The sequence below is a fragment of the Rhynchophorus ferrugineus genome, unplaced genomic scaffold (genome assembly GCF_030347505.1).
Source record: "Rhynchophorus ferrugineus isolate W39M unplaced genomic scaffold, kcgeb_rfMv2 rfM4, whole genome shotgun sequence".
Lineage (NCBI taxonomy): Eukaryota > Metazoa > Arthropoda > Insecta > Coleoptera > Curculionidae > Rhynchophorus > Rhynchophorus ferrugineus.
In genome coordinates, this window is record NW_027472583.1 from 56,899,964 (window position 1) to 56,927,829 (window position 27,866).

Below are 27,866 nucleotides of genomic sequence, written 5' to 3' on the forward strand. Positions count from 1 at the left end.
TATCTAATTATATTAGACATCAAAAGACAAATTCAGGTTTTATATAATAATCAGATTTTATACAATTTGTATAATTACATTTTGATGAAGTAACAGAATTTATCAAACATTAGTTCATTGTTTTATATATGATTGAAGTCCATGAGGAACCTAAGATGCACTGATGGTATTGGGTTTAAAACTAGAATCCATCATTGACATCTCCTGGATGATAATTGTTCTGTTTTGAACAATTAGAGTTTGGAAACGTCTGAATGTCAGTTTTCGACCAATTTATTGATAAAATGTGATCGAAAACTGATTTATTATGATTTTATTCGGAAAGCCTGATAATGGACAAATTGTAATAAACTTGCTGGAATAATAACTAAAGAAAAACTGTATCTAAGTATATTAGATGGGAGGTTTTACAGCTGTCCTATCTAGCTTATTGATGAATAAGCATACATAAAATAATTTTGTAATATTTTGTTCAATACAATTCATTTAGATGACGTTATTGTACGTTGATATCAAACCTATACATGTTTACTTTTACTATACAATAATTTATATGATTTTATTTAGTTATTTGTACATTTAGGATCGAAAATGAAGACATCGAGTTCAATTAGTTCTGGAATTAGTTCTTTTAGAACCTTGTCAAAAACAAAGGAATTTTGCCACGCTATGAAATATGGTAATAAAGAAATTAGAGATTTACAAAAAAGGTTTTCAGAAATGCGTAGTGATATATAATATCTTACTTATAAGTAACGTTGGGAACTATCGACTGAAAACAGTCGAAACAGTCGATAGCCAAAAAAATAGCGACTGAAAATAGTAATTACTATTTTCAGTCAAATGCATGGTTCGACTGTTTTTTCCATTCGTGATGTCGGACGAAGATGTACGAATTCTTGTCTGTATAAAATGTGAGATAGAAAGGTGGTGGTAGGTGTTTTAATATATTAATTGATATTTTTAAATAACATAGCATAATAAATAAAAATAGTACAATATAATTTAAATAAAACCTAAGAAGTAATGATTTTCAATAACCATAACTACTAAATAAAATGTAAACATATATCTAATCATTGAAAAATCTAATCCATGGTGAACCTAAAAATGATCGTACAATAAGTACCAGACCCTTTTTAAATAAAAGTTTTATTTATTTTTGAACAGAAATATTTTTAAATTACTGTGAATGTGATCATGTTTCTTCAATCGTTAATTATTCGCCCAGATTTTGAAAAAACTCGTTCCCAGGGGACAGATGTTGCTGGTATAGAGGAATATTTGAGGTGTAACTGATATAATTCAGGTAGTTTCATTTTATGGGTTTGCTAAAAATCCAATGGGTTTTCTAAATGTCCAATAAATGGAATTTCCAAATACTGCTAAATCTGTAAAGTTGCTGCAGTACTTGGAGTAATTACTTCTTTCATTCTAGCCATTTTTTTTATCAAAATATCTCCAAATGTCAATACATCCTTGGTCAGTAGTTGTCTTGAATTTCGAATTGTGGAACTATATTTGTATTTTTTGAAGTTAGAATGGAAAATACCTCTTTTCTGATAACTTTTTGTATCGCCTCAGCATTATTTTCAATACCAAATCCTGCTTTTTTAAATCTAGGATCTAAAAATGTGGATTTCCCGCATATCTAAAATTCCAGTTTTTTATTGAGGACAATCTAATAGACAATTTTGTAATTTTTTCCCCATTCACTTGTTAAAATCCTGAATTTGATGGAATGTTGCAGTGCTCTTATTAACCATATAACTAAGACATGTTGGGATATCTTTCACCAGATAACTCGGTGGTCGTTATTTCAATGGGCTTTAAAAGTTGAACATATTCTGTTAAGATAGTCTATTCGTTAACAAATAAACACTGTGGTGCTCTTCTTAATAGCCAACAAAATATGAAAGTAGAGTTTTCCTATCAGAAAATGTATTTATTACAAATATTTAAAATACTTTGTTCACCTCTTTATCGTTAATATTTTTAAAAGAAATTTAACAACTGCTACTGTAAAAAACTCTTCAAATCTTTTGGATCTATACAATTTCTGAAACCCTTGGAACCTAATTTTAGTTTTCAGGATTTTAGGCAAAAAGTTTCGACAAACAAGATGCTTGGACAAAAATCGTGAAAGTTTATCAAAAAAGTATTACCTATTATACCAGTCCAAAGTATTACCTATTATGCCAGTCAAAAGTATCTTACTATTATTCATTTACAATTTATTTTTTTTGCCCTCGAAGACTAGCGTTCCAAAATGCTGCTATATTAATTTACAATATATAGTTATTCACAAGCAAACTACAAAAAAAAAACATAAAACCACATATATTACATATAAATCTATATAAGCATAAATGCGGCGCATTACTTTCAAGGTCGCGGCTAGGACGAAAGGCCAGAACGTTAAAAATTAGTCGAATGAACTAGTAAAACCGAAAATAGTAACTAAAAGTAAAGGACTGAAACAGTCGATAGTAAATAGTAATAAAAACAGTCGAACCAAAAATAGCGACTGAAATAGTCGATAGCTAAAAGTAGTCAATTACTGAACAGTCGATAGTCGATTTCAGTCGATAGTTCCCAACACTACTTATAAGATATACAAAATGAAGGCATCGAAACAAGAATGGACTGAATATCTCAAATGACACGCCAACGTATTTTTATCGTTAATGCTCAGTCACATGTTGCAAAATCGGTTAAAGATTTATTGATACGTACATCCGCCATATTCCCCAGACACGGCTCTTGATTATCATTTGTTTGGACTAATCATGTGCACCCATGAGTTTCAGCTGTTTTATGAAAACAAATATTAAAATATGTGTATGATAGAAGTTTACTGGCATAAATAGAAACTAAATTAATTAATAATGAATACTATAATTGAAATATATTTTTAAATAAACATTTTAAAAAAAAGCTAATTATCTATGTCGTAAAATGTGTTGATAACGCTATTTAAATTCGACCAGCAAATTAGAAGTGGGAATTTTGGATGAATGAGAAAAATTTCAAGTAGTATTTCGTCGCCTTAGATGGTCGCCGTAAGTCTGCACCTAGTCGTCAGCAATAGCCATCAGCCTCTTTAGCTCAGTGGTAGAGCACTGGTCTCGTAAACCAGGGGTCGTGAGTTCAATCCTCACAGGAGGCATAATTACTTTTTTAATTTTATTTTTTTATAAATTTGACAATGGCACTTTCTGCTGGTAGAAGAATAAAAACTATTGATTATTTTATTAAAAATTGATAGTTAAATTTTGTTATTATATTTTGTTAATTATGTTATATATTTCTTTTAAAAATTAACCGTAAAGAGGTGAATAAAAATAAATAGATTTTCTGATAGGAAAATTCTACTTTAATATTCAACAACTTATTTTGTTGGCTATTAAGAAGAGCACGACAGTTTTTATTTGTTGACGAATGGACTATCTTAACAGAATGTTTTCAACTTTTAAAGCCCATTGAAATAATGACCACCGAGTTATCTGGAGAAAGATGTCCCAACGATGTCTTTAATTACATGGTTAATAAGAGGACCGCAACATTCCATCAAATCCAATTAACAAGTGGATGGAGAAAAAATGACAAAATTGTCTATTAGATGTCATCAATAAACGACTGGCAATTTTCGAAATGAATACGATATGCGGGAAATTCACATTTTTAGATCCTAGATTTAAAAAAGCAGGATTTGGTATTGCAAATAATGCTTAGGCGATACAAAAAGTTATCACAAAAGGGGTATCTTCCATTCTAACTTCAAAAAATACAAATATAGTTCCACAACTCGAAATTCAAGACAAAACTACTGACCAAGAATGTATTGACATCTGGAGATATTTTGAAAAAAAATGGTTAGAATGAAAGAAGTAATTACTCCAAGTACTGCAGCAACTTTACAGATTTAACAGTATTTGGATATTCCATTTATTAGGCGTTTAGAAAACACATTGGATTTTTGGCAAACCATAAAATGAAACTACCTGAATTATATCAGTTACACGTAAAATATTCCTCTATACCCGCAACATCTGTCCCCTGGGAACGAGTTTTTTTCAAAATCTGGGCAAATAATTAAAGATCGAAGAAATCGCCTCACAGGAGAAAAGTTGAACATGATAATACACAGTAATTTAAAAATATTTCCGTTCAAAAGTAAATAAAACTTTTATTTAAAAAGGGTGTGGTAGTTATTGTACGAAAAAATTGAGATGTTTGATTTCTTAATGAATCAAAATGGAAAATCGTTTGGTTCAATTTCTTGTCCACAATGCGGCAAAAGTTCATTAACTAAATCGGCATATATATCATTGATTAGTGTTTGAAATTTAAATGAATAAATTTGATTAAAAAATAACTTGTTAAACTGACTTAATATAAATTAAAAAGTATTAAAACACTAATTATTATATAAATATAAAAAATATTTTAACGCGGTGAAGAATGGGACATTTAATATTGACTTAAACCTACAAGAGTATAAGAATTAAGATAGATACAAGCCATTGATAATTGAATTATACTATACAATCGAACAGTTCATTAAGAATAGCTCATGCTGCTAGAGATTTTGCAGGTTCGGTGGATATCTGAATGATGAAGTAACTAGCATTAATTTGACTTCCAATAAATTGGAAAACTCTCTGTTAATATTTTCACATGATAATGCACCTGTTATACGGTCTAAAGACGTTACTATCACTTCTGTGCAAAGATAATCTTCAAGCTTCAAACTTCAATCAACAAACAAACTTATCATCACACAAGGATCGAATATCAGCCACAAGAAACCTTCATCTTCATCTTAACAAAGTCGAATTGTGGTCGAAAACAAGGCGTATCAAAGAAATCTACCCATCTAACATACATCTTTTGTAGAAGAACATGTTCCTCAGTCAAATGAATAATTATGAACTCCCGCAAGCAGACCACGTTGGATATATGGATCGACGTTTAACATGGAACAAAACAGACAGCTTGGGTTTAAACTAAACCAAATGTATTGGCTGATAGGGTATAAAACTAAATTATCCTTAGATAACAAGGTCTTGCTGTATAAGTCAATACTTAGGCCATTTGGACCTATGGTATTGAACTATGGGGTACTACTAGCAAATCAAACACAGTTATCCTTCAGAGGATCCAAAATAAAGTGTTGTGAGTCATCGTCGATGCCTTATATTTCGTCTCCAATAAATCCAGCGATATCCCCCTTAGAATCCATAACGAGTGTGATTCAAAGTGTCACTGCAAAGTACCCTGAAAGACTGTTAGTGTATTCCAATGGACTCACGAAACCGTTGAATGTACGCGATGACAGTGAAGTGCGTAGGTTCAACCGCAAATTACCATAAGAGCTGATTAATAGACACATAGAGTGAAATTTAATAATTTCTAGAATAAATTAGAATAGTATCTAGAATAACATTTAGATTATACGTTTGTACAGCCGATTACTTACTGAAGCGATCTTCTGCTTGTTCAATATAGTTATATTGTATAGAAGTTTTAAGAGTTTAATAGAAACCACATACATGCTTGTTGCCATATTAATGCGAGACAACTGCTGTTTCTGATTGTATTCAAGTAAGTATAAACCAATCATGGTTAATTTGTTTTTCTATTATTTAATTAATACATTGTTACTGATCGTTTTCGTCTAACCTACAATTTGTCTTTACGATAACTTAAATCTAGGTATATCACTAGGAGGACCCATCGGCCCTAACTTAGTCTCTGGTGAAATAATGTTTATACATGTCACTGCTGAATTTTTTAATATATGCACCTCACTACACCATACTACACAAGATCAGATGGTTTGATTCTTTTGACTCTGTATCCTGTTCTGGTGGTACCCAAAAGTTGCAATATTTCAATATTCGTATGAGAATGGAGTCTTTCCTTATGCCCCCTTGCAATTCTTTTGATTTCTTGACTGACTGTGGGTATTTGAAGGTCTAGATATAGGTAATCAGTCCTATAGTATTTGGGTGCACCCACAATACCTCTTTGGTTCTTGGAGGACTTTGTTCTGAAACATTTGTATTTTATTTATGTTACTCTTTGCAGAACATCCCCATAATTGAACTCCGTATGTCCATATAGGTTTCAGTATTTGCTTATATAATAGCTATTTATTATGTACTGATAATTGTGATTTTCTTCCAGTTAGCCAGTACATTTTCCTATATTTCAATTCCAGTTCTTTTCTTTTCTTCTTAATATGTTCCTTCCAGCGAAGTTTTGCATCGAGATTCGTTCCGAGATATTTAGCGTTGTTGCTATATGGAATGATGCACATATACAGAGTTACTTTCAATAATTCTTATTTTCCAAGCTTGTGTCCAATTATTTATATTGTCACTTGCCTGTTGTAATTTTCGTGAGGTTTCTTCACTATATATAATATTTTCCATTTGTGGTATATCACAAGTATAAAGTAGATAAAGCATTGGTCCCAGTACACTTTCTTGTGGTACACCTGTTTTAGCTTCTTTTATTATAGAGTAAGCTTCTTCTTGCTTGACTCTAAACATTCCGGTTGTAATGTATGATTTTAATAGCTCGGTGTGTTGTTTTGGTAGCAATTTCTGTAGTTTATGAATAAGGTCATCATGCCAAACCTTATCGAAGGCTTGTGCTACATCTAAGAATATAGCTGAGCATACTTTTTGACTTTCGTAGGCTTTTTCAATAATATCTGTTATTCTGTGGACCTGGTCAATTGTTGAGTGTTTGTTAATAAACCCAAACTGGTGTGTTGGTATTAGGTTTTTTCTCTCTATGATCGGTTTTATTCTTTTCAGCAGGAGTTTTTCAAAAACCTTAGATATTACTGGCAGCAGTGATATAGGATTTTATTTCGTTTGGTGACTTCCCAGGTTTTGGGATCATTATAATTTCCGCCATCTTCGAAATGTCTGGCACATGTTTTAATCTAAATGCTGTATTGATCAAGTTGGTGAGTTTTACAATTCCCTTTCTTCGTAATTTTTACAGTAATTCTCCTGTTATTAAATCGTAGCCTGGTGATTTCCTGGGGTTAATGTCAGTTTTAATAACTTTGGTTAACTCTTTCGGCGTGACTAATTCAATCATCGACTTTTCAGCTTCTATGTCCGGCAAATTATGTTCAATATTAGTTTCGTTTGGTTTGAAAGTTTTTTCTAGATATTCAGCAAACGCTTCTGCTTTCTGCCCAATTCCCACATAGGTCTCTTGTAGGTGGACTGGTAGGTGCAGACATGAGCGCTTTAGTTATTTTGTGGCTTTACAGAGTGGTTTTGTCTTTAATTTTCTTTATTTCTCTTTTCAATCTTTGGGTTATATTGTATAAACTATTTTTATTTTCAGGTGTTCTGTTTTGTTGTCATTTTTTCGTAATTTACGTTTTTCAACTACCATTTCGTTCACTTCTCTTGGATAAGTATTAAGATTTAATTGTTCAGTTGTCGTTAATTTGTCTAATATTGATTTAAATCTACTTCTTTTATGAATTTAATCTATTTCTGTTAACTTAAAACTGAAGAGTATAAGAAGTACGATAGACACCAACCATAATGTCACTTAAAAATAATGATTCTATAATATTTTAGTTCTCTATTTCGCATCTTTCATGTCGAATAACTCCGCGCCATCCCATCTTTTCCATTCCGACTCAGTACATCTGGCAGTTTCATCAGTCGCTTCCACTTTCCGCCCCCTTTTAATCTAATCAAATGACTTTCCAATTATTGCCAGTTGATTTGTTCATTTCCGTCGTAGGACCGAATTTTAGTAAATTGAAATCTTGGAAATTGATTAAACTGGAGAAAATTACTTTTCTGCTTTTACTACGATTGGTGGTATTAAGTAATAATAATGCTTTAAATTAATTAGTAATAAAAAGTATTGAAATGTACTTATTACCTGTTAGATGTTTGAGTCTCTTTATATACTGTTTTTAAAAACTAATAATAATAATTAATCATAATTATAGTTAATAATTATATGTATAATAAATAACTAATTAAAGTTAATTAATTTTGAAGGATTTATAATAGATGATGCAGCTAAATTCATGTTAGAAGTTTGTCAGATCAAATAATCAAGGAATACTGCTGTTATATACATAATAAAAAAATGCTATTATGCTAAAGATGTGCTATATATAACATAGTTGACAAGAAATATAGCTAGTGCCTTTCGAAATACTGAGCATGGAGAGACATTATGAAGCCCAAAAATAATTTCTAACATCAACATATATTTTTTGTAAAATTATTACTCTTATTGGTTCAGCAATCTGCCCAGTGGTATAAACATTTCTTATTATTATAACAGGTGAATTGAAAAGTCCCCGACCTGGCACATAGATGTCGCTACTATCAAAAGATGAGTGTATAAATTTGACAGCTATCGGATCATTAGTTTGTGAATTATAGCATTTTAAGTGAAGCAATTTTTGTTAATGTGAAAAAAAATTGATAAAAAGGAATTTCGCGTGTTGATAACATATTGCTTTTTGAAAGGAAAAAATACAGTTGAAGCAAAAACTTGGCTTGATACCGAGTTTCCGGACACTGCCCCAGGAAAATCAATCATCAAGGCTTGGTATGCTTAGTTTAGATGTGGTGAAATGAGCACCGAATGCGATGAACGCTGTGGACGCCCAAAAGAGGTTGTTACCGACGAAAACATTTAAAAAATCCACAAAATGATTTCGAATGACCGTAAATTGAAACTGAATGAAACAGCAGACACTCTAAAGATATCAACTGAACGTGTATATCATATCATTCACGAATATTTGGGCATGAGAAGGCTCTGTGCAAAGTGGGTGCCGCGCGAGCTGACTTTTATCATAAAAAATAAACCAAAAACAATTGTAGCTTGCGTCAGTGTATATAAAGGTAAAAATACTCTATTTCTGTCTGATTCGAAGTGTCGGTTCTAATTGGGAGATTCATTTTAACTAAGTAGAGTGCGCATCGGCGGAAAATCGTGACCGATGATAGAGAAATAGATTTATTATAATAAGCCGACTTCGGCTTATTTGTAAGGCCGGTTATAAATACGAATCCCGATCGGTAATATCTCTTAAACGTAGTGGGTCTGTTGTTCAAGTGTGAGAAGACGAGAATCGTGACCGGTGAGAAGTGTACCGCATTCTTCGACATGATTTATAAGGTGAATTTTGACCCGCGCCTTATACGGCTTGGCCAATTTTCATTTTTTGATGCTTCGCTGATACATTTCACGTCGATATCAATGGACAGTTGAGGTTTAATCATTATAATATTTTAAGATTAGTCGTTTTAAACTAATTAAAATGATCCATGGGTAAAATCACAGTTTCTTAAAAATATTGTATCAATAGTTTTTGAGGAGAAGCTTGGATATTGTCATTGGAAAATAAAATAATGATTTTTAATGCCTTTCCTATATTTTGATCAGATATATCTAATGGTGAAAATGTGAAGATGGATAAATGAGGTCGATTAATTTTTTTTAGAAGTTTATAAGTGATGAGAAAGATTCAAAAGGAATTGGCTAAATAACCATTTCGAACCCTTTTAGAATTTTTGGAGGAATTTTGTGTGGCTATTGTGAATTGAAAAGTGATTAAAACTGGATCTACTGTGTGAATCTTAAACATAAGAGGTCATTGGTTAGGCCAGGAGAGGTCATATCAAGTCGAAGCGAAATCGGTTCATCGTGTGAAGTCCACTCGGATGACTGTCGATTGGACTTCGGAGTGAAATGATGGAGCCATGTTTCATCCATTGTCACATATCGGTGCAAAAACTCGGGTTTGTTACGCTTGATCATCTTCAAACACTATTCAGAATCATCAACTCGTCGTTGTTTTTAGCCAAAAGTGAGCTCGTGCGGCACCCACATTGCACAGGGCTTTCTCATACTCAAATATTCGTGAATGATATGATGTACACGTTCAGTTGATATTTTTAGAATGTCTGCTATTTCATTCAATTTCAATTTACGGGCATTCAAAATAATTTTGTGGATTTTTTAAAGCCAAGTTTTTGCTACAACTGTATTTTTCCCTTCAAAAAGCAATATTTTATTAACACGCAAAATTCCTTTTTATCCATTTATTTCACAACTAGCGACCCGCCCCGGCTTCGCACGGGTGCAATGCTGATACTAAATTAAATACACTACAGAAAAAATATGAACGTTGTATATAAAAACATAGCGGCCCGCTGCGACTTTGCACGGGCATAAAATATATATGCCTATGTCACTCAATGAAAACATGATTAAAATCGATCCAGTATTTTTGGTTCATTCATTACTGCCCTTGGCCCGCACGCATTAAATTTGGAGTAAAACAATTCCTCTTCCCCTATACTTAATATGAAGATTTCCTGCTATCTTTGGAATATCTAAATTCATACAATTTTTATTACATTACACATTTTTAAACGCAAATTTTAAATTTGTAATATCTCCGAAAATATTTGTTTAATTTACATGCTGTAAGGAACCATATTGATCTATATTAATTGCACACTGTATTTAAGGTACTTAATTCGATAAGGATTAATGCCGTATTGCTTAAAATAGCTTCGTAAATAAGCCATTTTCTCACGTAAAAAGTAAACAATAAAAATGGTTAATGTGGGTTATCCCTAAAAGATAAACATATACCATCCCGGACTTTTTTGTAGACCTTTTTATGGTGTACAATACTGTAGTACATTAATTTGATCTAACTCGTAGGGTTAGGCAGCGTTTTTGCTAATTGCTAAATAAGCCTAAAAAAATAGGTTAGTTTACGACATCACGTTAGAAACCTCTAAAATTAGCAATGTTGCCTTAGTATATTATGCATGTATTATACATATAAACCTTCCTCGTGAATCACTCTATCTATTGAAAAAAACCGCATCAAAATCCGTTGCGTAGTTTTAAAGATTTAAGCGCACATAGGGATATAGGGACAGAAAAGGCGACTTCGTTTTATAGTATGTAGTGAAAGCAAAAGTTGCTTCACTCGAAATGCTATAATTCTCAAACTAATGATCCGACAGCTGTCAAATTTATACACGCATCTTTTGAGGGTTAGGGCTAACTAAAAAACATTTGGATTTAATTCTAGTGGTGCCATCTATGTGTCAGGCCGGGAACTTCCAATTGACCTGTTATAACCGACTTGGCGCTAACATTCTTAATACCGGTGACTAAAAGTGATGTAAAAATTATTATAGAAGCAACATGGTAAAGAAATAAACATTTGATTGAATTAAACCATAGGCAATCGTTTGTTTCAAATCTGATGAAAAATATTTCGTTATGGATTCGTTAGGAACGAATTTATTGTTTTCGAAGGCGACACGCCTCGGATAAAACCACCATTCTCGTGTTCTCATCTCCTGGTGGACCCCACGACCGGCACGATCACGTATTCTCGCAGTGAGGCTCGTTTTTGTGTGCGCGCCTTTTTTCCGTTGCCGTTTCTGGTCGGTCGAATCCGTGAAAATAAGCGAAACCGTCGTAGGGACTGCCCACACGGAACGTACCGTCGCATTAATTGATGAGATTATTCGTTTAAATCGACGAGATCCTCCTCGGCGAATTCGCAGCTCATCACCGTCGTTCGAACATCGACAAATATTAATTTAAAAGAAATAAAACGCGTCGGTATCGACGCGACTGTTTCGGAGTGGGCCGAAGAATTAGAAGAATGCCGAACGGTTAAGCCATAAATCTCGATTGCTTTTAATGAGTGTAGTGGACTCGAATAACCCAATTCTAACTAAAAGAACTGACCGTTTTAATCGGTATGTTTTACACAATTATGAACATATGGTATCCTTGATTTTAAGATTTAATTAGCTAATAAAAAGTGCATAACATTATGAAGGTAAAAAGGTAACTTTAGTTATATATAGCGTTACCACAAGGAAGTGTTATGTGACAAATTCTTTACCTACTCTATACATATGATGTAACATACGTATTATGATGGCTACATTTCCTCATGATACTGCAATTCTTGCTGTGGGACACAACAGCAAAGAAGGTAAACGAAAATTACAAGACCAGTGATTATATAAATAATTGGACCTAAACCTTAAATATAAAAATTAACGAAAATAGATCTGTGTAAACAAATAGTTCATGTATAATAAGACTACCTAAGCACCAATAACAATAAATAATACTATCATTCCATATAGCAACAACAACAACAAAGTCCTGAGAAGTATTGCAGGTACATCCAAATACTACACAAATGATTACTTACACTGAGACTTTCAATCTTAAGTCAATATCGAACTAATACAACTCTTGGTAACACTAGAACAGGACATATATTCAAAGGCATTAACAGGTTAATTGAAAAGTCCTCGGCCTGACACATAGATGGCGCTACTAGAATTAAATTAATATTTTTTAGTTAGCCCTAACCCTCAAAAGATGCGTGTAAAATTTGACAGCTGTCGGATCATTAGTTTGTGAATTATAGCATTTTGAGTGAAGTATTTTTTGTTATTGTGAAAAAAATTGATAAAAAGGAATTTAGCGTGTTGGTAAAATATTGCTTTTTAAAGGGAAAAAATACAGTGGAAGGAAAAACTTGGCTTGCTGCCGAGTTTCCCGACTCTGCCCCAGGAAAATCAACCATCAATGATCGGTATACTCAGTTTAGACGTGGTGAAATGAGTAGCGAAGACGGTGAACGGAGTGGATGCCCAAAAGAGGTTGTTACCGACAAAAACATTTAAAAAACCCACAAAATGACTTCTAATGACCGTAAATTGCAATTGAATGAAATAGCAGACACTCTAAAGATATCAACTGAACGTGTCCATCATATCATTCACGAATATTTGGGTATGAGAGAGCTCTGTGCAAAGTGGGTGCTGCGCGAGCTCACTTTTGACCAAAAACAACGACAAGTTGATGATTCGGAGCAGTGTTTGAAGATGATCAAGCGTAATAAATCCGAGTTTTTGCGTCGATATGTGAAAAAAGATGAAACATGGCTCCATCATTTCATTCCGAAATCTAATCGACAGTCATCCCAGTGGACTGCGCACGATGAACCCGCTCCAAACCGATTCGCATGGAATAATTTTCATTAACTACCTTGAAAGAGAAAGGACCATCAACAGCGACTATTACATAGCGTTATTGGACCGTTTGAAGGACGAAATCGCCGAAAAACGCCCGCATTTGAAGATAAAGAAAATGCTACTTCACCAAGACAATACACCGTGTGACAAGTCAGTGAAAAATTAGGTTTTGAATTACTTAGAGGTGATCAACGAAACTGAGACCTATTTTGAAGCAAAAGACAAATCGTATTACAAAAATGGTATCGGACAGTTGGAGGGTCGCTATAATCGGTGTCTCACCCTTGAGGGGAATTATGTTGAATAAAAAAACTAATTTTGTCAAAAAAATGTTTTACTATGGTAGGCTGGGGACTTTTCAATTGACCTGTTATTATGAGCTTCTAAAACCGACAGAAACTGTTACTGCAGATATATACCGACGTCATTTCAGCAAATTGGATGACATATTGTTAAAAAATATAAAAATAGCCAGTAACAGACACCGAGTCGATGCCATACGTTGCAAGAGTTATAAAGGATACACATGAGACCAAACGTTTTCATCAGACATAGCGTCTCCTGATTACAACGTGTTATTCTAAATTAAAGTTATGAATAGTATTATATATAGCAAGCACCTATATATAAATTATTGTTAAAACATTCAAATTATTATATCGTATAAACGTCGACAGGTTCATTAGCATTATTAATATCAAAGAAGTCCTAAGACCTCACTAATACCGAAACGATCGTCAACACGCACGGTACAGAAGGCACATCGCAAAAAAAAAGAAATACAACAAACGAAAGGAAATGTTAAGTGCCCCCATCTCCGAGGCTGGTTACCATTTCCATACGGAATAACAAAAAGCTGTTATGCGTTTCATTTATAATTATAATATCGTCGGTATTTCATTATAAATGACCGAACATCCTGCCTGAGAACATGGGAAAGTCGGGACGATATTCGCGAATAAGGCGGGAATTATCGCGCACCTGCTGAATACTCTAAGGAGACTTGAATGGACTTCGAGCGAGCATTAGAGCGGTGTTTATCGATTATTAACTTGTAAAAATGCAACAGATAAATTTTGCTCGGAGAAAATCCGTATGCTGAGCTCGTACGTTACCATGCTATTGTGCTCTGATGTCTCAGGAATGCCATTTTTAGAATTCAGGATATTATCGAGAAATAAGTAGTGTGAATCGAATGAGTGATGAAGGCATTGACTAATTCAGTGGTTTCTTTCGATTGTATATTCATTTTTCATTCAAGTCCATTATATAGTTTACGAGGTATGCTACTAGGAATTATTTAGCATGCATTTCTTGTAAAACATATAACGTAAGGGTCGACAACAAGTTATAAAGCTAATCATATTTCTGCCATAATGGATTCAAGAAAATAACTTAACATAGTATGTTAATATTACTGAAATTTGCTTTAACAATATTTTCTTTACAAAATCAGAGATATAATTGATAAAACATTAATTTCAGTAACAAATGTCTGTATATTAAAATACATGCGAACTATTTCAAGAATTAATACTTACTAACATTTTTTCGAAAGTTCAACAATCAACAATAATTTAAATTACTATATCACTGAACATTATAACGAAGTATCATGAGTAAGATTATTTTCAAAACTGAACAGAGCAAATGTAGTAAAGTATATAAGATTTTTATTTACTTGGAACATGGAATCTTAAATGAGGTAATACTTATTGTATATGAATTAAAACAATAACGAACATAATTAGGCACTTTATTTTTACAATATAGAAATTAAATAGAAATAATATATTAATTATTTCATTAACTATTGACTTCTCAAAATTTAGGTCCACAAAGTAAATCACTAAAATAGTTGGCCAAAGAATAAATAAATTGTCATATAGTTAATAAATTGTTATATAGTTAAGTTCATCCACATATTGCTAGAAATAACAAATTAGAAAGTTAATATATTCCACGCCTTTAATTTATATTATCTAAATGTTCATGATATTTCATTCAGCTATCTCCTATTGTTTGGTACTCTTTTTAAGTAAAGACAAAATCAGAACGGTATAAGTAGAGACGTATGCAAATATGACCATTTTCCATTATTACTTTTACTATTATCTTCAAATAAGTTCTATATTCATCTACATATCTCAATCCTTCGACAAGGTGTGGCACATTGGACTGCATTTTGAATTGAAAAAGCTTTGCCGAATTTTACTTATTTATTTTGAACTTTCCACTGATGATATCCGGGTGTTCCTCATGGCAGTGTTCTTGGCCCGTTGTTATATCTATTGTATACAGCCGACCTATCGACCTCAAAAAACACTACTGTTGCAACATATGCTGACCACTGATAGACATTTTATTGTAAATAAAGGCGATGAACATACCGAATTAAATCCCATATATTCAGGAGTTCCGCAAGGTAGTGTACTGGGTCCAGTACTGTATCTTCTGTATACGGCTGATCTGCCCACCACAAAAATAACTACTGTGGCAACATATGCAGATGATACAGAAATCTTAGCATCCCATGAAGATCCAGTCACAGCATCAATAAACCTACAAACCCACCTGGACCAAATACAATTATGGTTGAAGACACGGCCCATTAAAGCCAATGAAATAAAATCCATGCATATAACGTTTACCCTCCGTAGAAGAACATATCCACCAGTGAATATCAATCATCGTCAAATATCTTGGTATGCACTTAGATCGACGTCTAACCTGGAAGAAGCACATACTCTCTAAACGGAAACAACTGGGACTAAAATTATATCAAATGTATTGGCTCAAATGTATGCTATGGGCGCAAATCCAAGTTATCATTAGATAACAAGGTATTGCTGTATGAGTCTATACTCAAGCCCATTTGGACATATGGAATTCAACTATGGGGTACCGCTAGCAAATCTAATATATCCATTATTCAACGGTTCCAAAATAAGGTGTTGCGTTCCATTGCTGATACTCCGTACTATATTTCGAATAAAGTGATACAACGCGATATTCCTCTAGAACCCATAACGAGTGTAATTCAACGTATTTGTGTGAAGTAAGAAAAAGTGCCAGTGCATCCAAATGTACTCGCTAATCAGCTAAATATGCAACGTGATAGTGAAGTGCGTAGACTAAAACGTTTAATACCACCTGATCTGATTACTGGACATATGTAGAGTTTAGAATAAGCTTTAGAATAAGACTAATTAATTAAGATAATATTTTATATAGAAGATTGATTAATGAAGTGATTTTCTACATGCCATGTATATATAATATAGACATAAGAAATACTTATTGCCAATAGGGCAGATTGTGGACTCACGAAGAGTCATAAAAAAATATGCTGACAGTACAGCGGTTTTATACGAGGATCAAATATAAGTTACAAGAAACCTCCAACTTCATCTTAACAAAGTTGGATTGTGGTTGAGAACGTGGCGTATGAGAGCAAATGAGACAAAATCTACCCATGTGATATTCACACTTTGTAGAAGAACTTGTCCCCCAGTAAAATTGAATAATCATGAGCTTCCGCAAGCAGAAGGAAACCAAATGTATTGGGTGATAGGGCGTAAATCTAAATTATCATTAGATAAGAAGGTTTTGCTCTATCAGTTAATACATAGGCCCATTTGGACCTACGGTGGGGTACAACTGGCAAATTTAATGTAGCTTTCCTCTAGAGGTCCCAGAATAAAGTGTTGCGAGTCATCGTCGATACCTCCTATTATGTCTCCAACAAACTGATTCAGCGATATCCCATTTAAACTCATAACGAGTATGCTTCGAAGTGTTAGTGCGGAGTACGACAATTCGAACTGATTAATAGACACATAGAGTGAGATTTAATAATATCTAGAATAAGAATAGTTTTTAGAATAAGTTAGGATATACTTTAAAATACGTGAAGATATTATCTGAAATCACTTACTGAAGCGATCTTCTACATGTCAGGATAGTTATATGATATAATGGAGATCATACAATAATACTTACTTCCCACTGGCAGATTGTTGAAGTTCTAGAAGATTAATAAAAAAAATTATATAACATAAATATCCCTTTATTCAATAGCAATCTACAATTATGGACGCGTTATGTTACTTGTCTGCTGATAATTTTCCCTATAAAATAATAAATAATTACATCATATAAACAATCCTATTGATGAATAATGTAGGTTTCTAAGAAATTTAAGAACATCTGTTGCGACATAATATATGGTTCCAATTGAGTCGTTTTCTAATAATTTGTGTTTTGTCCAAGTCAAATTATTAAGTAAAACCATCCATCTAACCAAGTACTTCTTTCGACATTATAATAGTGAAGTAAAACACCTCACAAATACACTATTATACTTATGTAAAAAGCTATCAATTAATTCGAACACTTAATAAACAACATCACCATAAAAGAAAAGCGAATCCAACCGAAGAACGAGGAAGGATGACTAACTTTGTTTCAAACAAATAGCGATCATTATCTACCTGAAAAAGCCAACGAATTTACGATCTATCCATTAAATAAAAACATCATTACAGCCATGAAATCATCAAATAAACAGGAAGAAAACAACGGCGGATTGTTGAAAATAATAAAGATAATTCAGTCGTACTTCTATTAAATAGTCCAGTTATAATAACTTCCCGTCGATTTTTTCCCTAATCTAAAATAACTTTTATCTGATAAGATCGTTCTTGAGTTACATAAATAATTTCACAGTTTATTCGAGTTCAAGTTCTAGCTTTAATTAAATGCTTCCTCGTTCGAACAAGATTGAGTCGTGTTTATTTTTCTAATAATATGTGTGAACCGTCTATTGTTGGTCGTGACTTTTCGTTTTAGTTGTCTTGAATATTATATTATAATCATAGAGTAATAGAGAGGCAACTCAATAGGGGTCTCTGGAGGAAAGTTTTGCTTTGCCCAACATCGAGATGGGGTTAAATTGGCCATTCAAGTAATTTGATTGGTCAATTTAAATCTTTGTTATAGGCAACCTATAAGAGAAAACATTTTGCTGTGAAGACATTTGATTGGCTCTTTGTTTGGCTAAAGTTTGGGGCACGTGATTGCCCTGACGTTTAATTGACCAATAAAATTTAAATAAAAAAAAATTTAATTTCTGAAATAAAATTCAATGAATTAAATAAATATAATCATATAATAAATATAATATAAAAACAGATATATCTATAAAATATATATATTATCATAAATAAAGAACTTTGGAGAACAACAAAATTATCTCTTCTGTTTTTTCCCTTTTTCATAATTGTTGAGGGCCATCAATTTAATAGGATATTTTAGAGTTCTGGCTTTTTGTTTTCTTATACTGAAAACAAACTTTGAGTTTTCCTCTGTTAAAATTCTGTTTACCTGTTTTATCCAAAAGTATATAGTACATATTATTCTATGAGGAAAATCATTAAATAGTCTACATTTAAAAGGTTTTATTTAAATTTACATTTTTTAAAAATGTTCGACAAAAATTATGTTATATTATCGACGTGGCAATATCGTGAGATATAACAATTTTCTGGGGTATGTGATATTGCCCTGCCTCGTGTGTTCATATAGGAACATTGTAGATATAAAGTGAAGTTGCAATTTCTCAACTCCTGGTAATACATCCCCCGTTAGTATGGAATTAATACTCTTCACAATTTCCTAAAGACAATTTTTTTTATTACTCTTCGTGAGTCCACAATCTGCCCTATTGGCAATAAGTATTTCTTATGTCTATATTATATATACATGGCATGTAGAAAATCACTTCATTAAGCAATTTTCTCTATAAAATATTATCTTAATTAATTAGTCTTAGTCTAAAGCTTATTCTAAAGCCTACATATGTCCAGTAATCAGATCAGGTGGTGTTAAACGTTTTAGTCTACGCACTTCACTATCACGTCGCATATTTAGGTGACTGGCGAGTACATTGGGATGCACTGACACTCTTTCGATGTACTTCACACAAACACGTTGAATTACACTCGTTATAGGTTCTAGAGGAATATCGCTTTGTATCACTTTATTTGAAATATAGTACGGAGCATCAAAAATGGCACGCAACACCTTATTTTGGAATCGCTGAATGATGGATATATTAGATTTGCTAGCGGTACCCCATAGTTAGATTCCATATGCTCAAATGGGCTTGAGTATAGACTCATACAGCAATACCTTGTTATCTAATAATAACTTGGATTTGCGCCCGATGAGCCAATACGTTTGATATAATTTTGGTTCCAGTTGTTTCCATTTAGAGAGTATGTGCTTCTTCCAGGTTAGGCGTCAATCTAAGTGCATACCAAGATATTTAACATGCTCTGCTTGGGGGAATTGACGATGATTGATGTTCACTGGTGGACATGTTCTTCTACGCAGGGTAAACGTTATATGCGTGGATTTTGTTTCATTGGCTTTAATGCGCCATGTCTTCAACCATAATTGTATTTTCTCCAGGTGGGTTTGTAGATTTATTGATGCTGTGACTGGACTAAAGACAAATGAGTTGAAAAAAATGATTTGTCAGACATACTAGCCGAAGGATGTATAGGCAATAATACAACAAAAAATGCAACTCCAAATTATCCTGATTAAGTAGCCTTAAGCCAATATATTTATTCGGATAATTACACATTTTTTAAAAATAAAATGAACCCCCTCAAGATGATATATTGATTATTTATATGAATAAACGTACCTCAGCTTAATACAACAAAATACTCTATACGATTATGAATTTATTTGATGATTAATCTAGTCAATTTGGGATTTTTAACATTATCAACCATTCGTAGTAAAACGATTTTGCATTTCTTTACTATCTGTGAATTCGGGTACACAACACTTTCTAGATCGAGAATTCACTTTACTTATTCTTACAGTTGCTGAAAATGGCGCCCGCAACAATTAAACAATAAAGGCGCTATAGAGATGAAGTGAACCAATCGGATCCCTTCACGGCTCGAATGATGCACGTCGCGAAACGTTCCCCCAAAGTTTCCTATATAGTTAAATCTCTATTTCAGTTATTTTTTTATGACACCATTATGCTCTTTCAGATTTTTTTGTTTAATACTTTAAAGGAAAGTATTAAAATACATTTAGATGTTGATACGGTTCGAAATAACATCAATTTGTGTGGTATCTATTTCGAACTTTCTATAGTTGCTGATTCTTTTCCATTACTTGTAAACCTCTTGCAATAGTTTGGTTTTTGAGACTTGAGCTGGGTTTTAGTCTAGTAAATCTTGCAATTTATTGTCTTCGGACTTGTTGTGGCTCTAGAGGTTATTCTTTGGTTTTGGCAACAAAGTGAGAATTTTTCAATCATTAAAACTAGAAAAGATAATTGGGATATGACAGTAGTAGTACTTCACTATAAGTTTCTAAATGTGTTTAATGGCTTCCATCCTTAGCGTTGGATACTCTGAATAATTCGATAATACTAAGTGTAAAATTATTATTTTATATAGAGAAATAACAAGTTTCAAAGAAAAACGTTTCAGTTAAGAAAAATACATTATATTTTTTAATTTAAATTTAGGCAAAATGGGGGGAAATGGTATATGATCTGTTGTATTCATCAAGCTTTGCATATTCATGTTATCATTTATTGGGATCAATGCAGTTAAGCGGAGAACTGCTCGAAACTATAGAACAGGGGTGAATAATAAAGTTTCATCTAAAGAGGCAAATTTCTACAAAGGGGAATAAGTAAATTGGCTTAAATGTGCATGAGGGGTGTAAATTTTGATGCATAACCAAATATTTTTAAAATGTAATTACCTTAAATGAATTTAGTAAAGAATTCATTATGATTTATCCGATTATTTGACTCGAATCGATGCAACATGACTTAGACTAGTAACTACTCCATTTTTAAGAAAATATCCGAAAATGAAACATAGTTGATAACTATAGTCTCTTAAATTACATCATATTTGAAGAAATTTTAAACCATTCTAACAAAATGATTATTAAGACAAAAGTTAATATTATTATAAAATAAAAGGTCCAAGTGGGAAAGATCACTACATTTATTGTGTTGCTGTTCGAAAGACAATTACTGATGTAATAATATAACACAAGTTATAAGATCTTTTTAGAACTACATACATTCTAGTTTATGAAAATGATAAAGAAACAATGATCAGTGTATACGTCTGTTGCTTTTTACGTCAGGTTTCAGTTGAGGTGAAATAAATTAAATAAACATTCTAATTTAAACTTTTCAAACATCAAGACATGAATTAATAAATTAAGTTTTTGACAATATATCACAAATAGAATTTTAGTTGAGAAAAACACCTTATATTTTCAAATTCAAATTTACATAAAATGTGATTTAAAAAACGAATAATAGCATATATAAATACGGCTCTAGTTCAATACGATAAGTTGTACTACAGATTGGACAGACAGTCCATGCAATCGATCGTTTGAACTGCCACTTGCAATAAGATGAGTTATACTTTAGATCGGACAGACAATCGATGCAAACGATCGCTTAAACTTCCACTTGCAATAAGATGAGTTGTACTGTAGATCGGACAGACTGTCTGTACAATCGATCGTTTAAACTGCCATCTGTAATACTATAAGTTGTACTGCAGATCGGACAGACAATCGATGGCTTAAACTGCCACTTGCAATAAGATGAGTTGTACTGTAGATCGGACAGACAATCGATGCAAACGATCGCTTAAACTTCCACTTACAATAAGATGAGTTGTACTGTAGATCGGACAGACTGTCTGTACAATCGATCGTTTAAACTGCCATCTGTAATACTATAAGTTGTACTGCAGATCGGACAGACAATCGATGGCTTAAACTGCCACTTGCAATAAGATGAGTTGTACTGCAGATCGGACAGACTGTCTATACAATCTATCGTTTAAACTGCCATCTGTAATACTATAAGTTGTACTACAGATTGGACAGATACTCAAAACAATCAGTCGGTGGAAATCACGATATATATTTTTTTCGAACCTCAAACTCCTAATCCGTACAGTTTTAGGTAATCTATCATTTTTACACAATTTTTGCAGCTCCTACCTGAAAAAAAATAAGTAGGATCGTAATTTAATTTTGTGTATATCTCACAAACATTATTTTTGTATTGTTTGGGCTCGGTACCAATTTAAAACTTAATCAAAACAACAAGATGTCGTTGCCCTCGCCGCGAATCGAACCCGCGACTCTTGTTATATTTTACTCTAGTTATAAAGATATACGATACTGTTTGATGCGTCAGACCATGTAGCTATATCAATTTATTAAATTCAATTTGCGTTGGTACTGATCGAATCTGTCAAACGTCTACAAAATTCTTGAAAACGTTAATTATAATAATTAGAGGTAGTCCAATTTGATGCGTATTAGCTGTTTTATTGGATAGGCTTATATATCAGTTGCATGTCGTTTTGCTTGTTGTTTCGTTGGTTTTTATATCTTTAAAACTGATCTAATAAATCCTGTTCCCCAGTCTAGATCTTAGTAAATTCTAACTAACCTTCAACGCATACCAATACAATGAGACACCATTAATCTTGTATTTATAGCTTACAAAAATCTCATAAATTGAATCTGTATCGCAACATTTAACATTCCAACACCTCGTCTAAAAAAAAATGAACCATATGCTGGTGACACTGGAAAAGAATAACAGACACTCACTGATTAATGATTTGGGTAATATTAAAATGATAAGGTCGTTTTATTTCTGTTAGTAGAGTGAGTGGGTGAAGTGTACGTTTATGCTTCTTCTGTTGTTTTAAATTGGTCGTTGTGTAAACCGATTTAGAATGAAGAGATAGCAACGATGCCATAGGCGACGAAACCTTCTAATCTTTTGAATATGGTCTAGCATTTAACTTTTGTTTGCCATCTGTCTGTTTAGGATATTATAGAATATTCAACTATTATATAATAAAAGCTATGGAAATATAAATTTGTTTTTTTTGGGATATCGCGACTCTTGCTATGAAGAAATTGCCGTTATTATACATATTTTTGATCTGGCAGATGGGAAGGTCCAAATACCAAAATAGAAACTGTTGCATTATAAAGATGTTTGAACTATTTGAAGCAGCAGCCTCACACCTACAGCTGATCTTCAACTTCAGTTGGCTGGGGGAGCTTTGAAGTCGAGAATAACCTTCGAAGATATCTGTATGTCCCCCAATTACTAAATTTTCTCACCAATATGTACATCCAACTGACCACCTGAGATAATCCATCAATAAATATATGTTTCAATCCACAAATAAAATTTCTCTTGCATTCCATAAAACTTATTTTAACCCCTTTTCAAACTTTGGGTCTCATCAGGGAAGAAGAAAACTTGAAAAAAGATAGAATAAAATTTAAAAATAAATTCTAGGAATTATATTTAGTATGTTAATTTATACATTCATTATACAAAACTAAACAAAATTGCTAGTTCAATGCATGACAATGTAAAACTTTATCTGTTAGATCTTTAATCACTTCCAAATAAGTGTGGTACCAATGTCCTTGTTTGAATTTTTCGGGCTTAGTGAAACCCACATAAATCCTCTAATATAAAAAGAAATAGTTGTTGGTTTATGCTACCCACATAACCAAATCTATTTGTTATTGCATTTTCTTAATATCCAATACGATTTGTAGTGTTGCGGAAATTCAATACAATATTTCAATGAGTTTCTAAAATCTATTACCAAACGATGTTTGATTAGCTTAAAAAACTGTTGACCTAAAAATGAGAAGTAGTAATCATACTCTTGGTCATCCAAAGATGATATAAGAGCTAATACAGTCATCTTATCATCATTCTGAAGTGATATTATATCACTGTCATACTACCTCCTAACTCTTAATTAAAACTACAATTCTCAAGGTTTCATGACAATCTAGTACTTAGTTTAAAAGTTGCAGTGGGTTTTAGTGAAACAACTTTTGAAAACAATAACATATCAATTGTTCAGAGCACTGTGAAGAACTGCTTAGGCGAAATAAACAGAATTTTTTTCATTGAAATGAGATAATGGATGATCATTATGGACTATTGGATTTCTGATTTAAGAATATTGCTAGTTGAATAATATTTCTAAAAAATCATTTCGAGGAATTGTTGGATTGACTGGATGAGGAAATTAAGGAAAAACATATTTAGACGTAAAAGATAAACTGCTGTTTTATTAAAATAGTGAAGCACATTACAAATTGCTGGAGATGATAGTTAAATCATATAAGTTTCTTTGCCGTCTACCGTATAGTTCATATTTTGTCCCTAGTAACTATTAGCTGTTTGCAGGCCTCAAAAGCCTTTCACTGGACAATTAAAAAGATCTGTAGTTCAAATTCGAGAAGAAAACTATAAAAAATCGTATCATCGAAAAGGACTTAAGAGACAAATTATTAAAGTACAGCCTATTAAAAGTTGTCGAAATGAATGGATTTTCGCACATAATTATATAGAATCTACATTAGATACGACGCCTGCTTATCAGTCTGATGTAGCTGTAAATCTGACTTCTTTAATGAAAGTTCTACAAATGGACTAGAGACTGAATTTGAGTTGCGGTGAAATGACAAAGCCTTTTTATTAATTTTTATTTTATTTTTTTTTATTTTTATTCATCAAACAGAATACCTAAATATCACCATCATCTATATTGACGGTAGGTAAAATAGAAACATCATGTAAGACGAAATGTAGAACAGATCAGACTCAAAATGGAGTAACTCTATTAGTTAGTAGGAAAGTACTCTCTATTTGACCTAAAATCAAAGAGATTGGTTTATCAGTCAATCATGAAGCTAATTTAGACCTATGAGGTTGCACTAACGTATCACACGAAGAACTTAGAACTATAAGAACTTCGAAATGAATTTCCGAAGTTATCCAAGATTTTGCCTTAAAACATGAAATGAGGTTACGAACTCACAGCAATGTGGAATCAATGCAGTTAATGAAAAAGACGCAGGAAATCAGAATATTGAAACGAACGAAACCACACGAACTTGTGTACACTATACAAGTGTTACATTTAACATTATCTTAAGTAGTTTAATTTTATTTTATTTTAGAAAGTACATAATGATGTATTTATTCCGTACACGCCTGGCTTGTGTATTGGTACAAGTACAAAAGCATAGTACCAATCTATTAATTTGTAAATTAAGATTGTACTAAATAATAATTAACAAAAATATAAATATGCATTGTATAGGCCTTTTCTATTATTTAATTTTTATATTATTCGTATTTACAATAGCTGGAGTGAAACTTCTTGATCTTAACATTATTATATTATTTTATGTTATATTACTAATTTTATTCCAATAAGCAGTAATGTCTTTTAAACACTGTTCGACGATCTGTTTTTTCTTTAACTGGTTGATGACAGTAATTTATAAACCGTAGAAAGACACGACAGATACCACAGATAAAAAAGGAACGAAGGAAATGGGGCAAACAATCACACACATAAAATGAACGACCCAAAACTTTCAATTACCATCTCGAGTATAATTAGTAGAAACGACCACTTAAATTAATTACCGGCTAAGAAACAAACACGACAACCGAAACGTTGTGGCTGCGAGGAAATTTCAGAAAAAAAAGCTCCAAATGACTGTATCCTGGCGTACTGGTACGGTAGACGCGGTTATTTTGTGAGTTGTTATAAGAGAAAATTGATACTTTTGTCTGCGAAACGCTAAATGGTTTTCCAGATAAGACATCTCTGGTATATATTTTCTTTTAATACAGGAAAACAACTAATAGGTCAAAATGTGTGTTTGAATAATTAACTTGGCAAAAGATATCACCTACATGACCCTGAGATTATTATTTATGATATTTACAACATATCTGTACTTTTCAAACTTAGATTTTAATACAAAAAACATTTTAAAATAAAATATATTCATAACTAGCGACCCGCACCGGCTTCGCACGGGTGCAATGCTGATACTAAATTAAATACACTACAGAAAAAATATGAACGTTGTATATAAAAACATAGCGGCCCGCTCCGACTTTGCACGGGCATAAAATATATATGCCTATGTCACTCAATGAAAACATGATTAAAATCGATTCAGTATTTTTGGTTCATTCATTACTGCCCTTGGCCTGCACGCATTAAATTTGGAGTAAAACAATTCCTCTTCCCCTATATTTCCTATGAAGATTTCCTGCTATCTTTGGAATATCTAAATTCATACAATTTTTATTACATTACACATTTTTAAACGCAAATTTTAAATTTGTAATATCTCCGAAAATATTTGTTTAATTTACATGCTGTAAGGAACCATATTGATCTATATTAATTGCACACTGTATTTAAGGTACTTAATTCGATAAGGATTAATGCCGTATTGCTTAAAATAGCTTCGTAAATAAGCCATTTTCTCACGTAAAAAGTAAACAATAAAAATGGTTAATGTGGGTTATCCCTAAAAGATAAACATATACCATCGCGGACTTTTTGTAGACCTTTTTATGGTGTACAATACTGTAGTACATTAATTTGATCTAACTCGTAGGGTTAGGCAGCGTTTTTGCTAATTGCTAAATAAGCCTAAAAAAATAGGTTAATTTACGACATCACGTTAGAAACCTCTAAAATTAGCAATGTTGCCTTAGTATATTATGCATGTATTATACATATAAACCTTCCTCTTGAATCACTCTATCTATTGAAAAAAACCGCATCAAAATCCGTTGCGTAGTTTTAAAGATTTAAGCGCACATAGGGATATAAGGACAGAAAAGGCGACTTTGTTTTATACTATGTAGTGACTATATATATACATAATTTAGCTTAATACCTACCCAAACTTATTTATCTGTTTACAACTTCGAATTCGGTGCCGAGCCCAAATAATACAAAAATAATAATATAATTTTGTGACATATACAAAAAACTTAATCACCAAGAAAACAAATCTAATTTGTTGCTAAAATTGAAAATATGGATTTATTATGGATTTGGCATAGATTTTAAGAAAACCTGACGAAAACGGGATCTATATAATATTCATAATCAAAAACGATAAGAAAATTTCATTAAAAATAATGACAACAATTAAACTAGGAGTGATAAAAATAGCTGAAATTTTCTCTAATTGATTAAAAAATGTACTAAAACCCTTTCCGTCTGAGATATCTGCAAATGGAGAACATCAAATATCCATCTTCCTGAATTTACCATTTAAAATGGTACTATGTAAATTCTAAATGAGATAACAGCAAAAAGTCTACAAATAATATGATAAAAAAGGGTATAAAATTAACGGCATTTTTAGTTGATGTAATATAAATCGTTATTATTCTCAAACCCAAAAAAAAATAAAGCAAAAATAGGCCGCAACATAATTTTAAGTCAATTCATCAGCTACTTTTGGAGTTTTGACAAAGTAATTCTACTTAAAATGCCTAGACCTTTTCGTTTCTCTTAGAATACAAATTATACAGAAATATTTTTTTCTTAAAATATAATGGTGACTTAAAAATCAAGTCTGTCAGTCCCATTAATTTCATTCCAAGTTTTGGGGATTCAAATATAGGGAAACTACATTTTTATGCAGAATATAATGAAATTTTAAGAAATCTTAGCTAAATAAGGCTCTCCTGGCAATAGTTTGGTCTTTTAACCTAATTTTGCAGCACATTGTCCATTTTTTATAACACTATTTCATGAACAACTCAATAGTTATTTTTCTTAAGAGCATTTGCTT

The 27,866-nt window shown here is 32.3% G+C and overlaps 1 protein-coding gene and 1 non-coding gene across 6 annotated transcripts in view; one reads left to right on the plus strand and one right to left on the minus strand.

Moving 5' to 3' along the window:
* LOC143195398 (uncharacterized) overlaps window positions 1–27,866 on the minus strand; it is an 87,025-nt gene that overhangs the window by 43,351 nt on the left and 15,808 nt on the right. The gene's annotated exons all lie outside the window — the stretch shown is intronic.
* On the plus strand, window positions 3,098–3,169 carry TRNAT-CGU (transfer RNA threonine (anticodon CGU)). The gene has a single exon. It is a non-coding gene; the product is annotated as a tRNA-Thr (tRNA).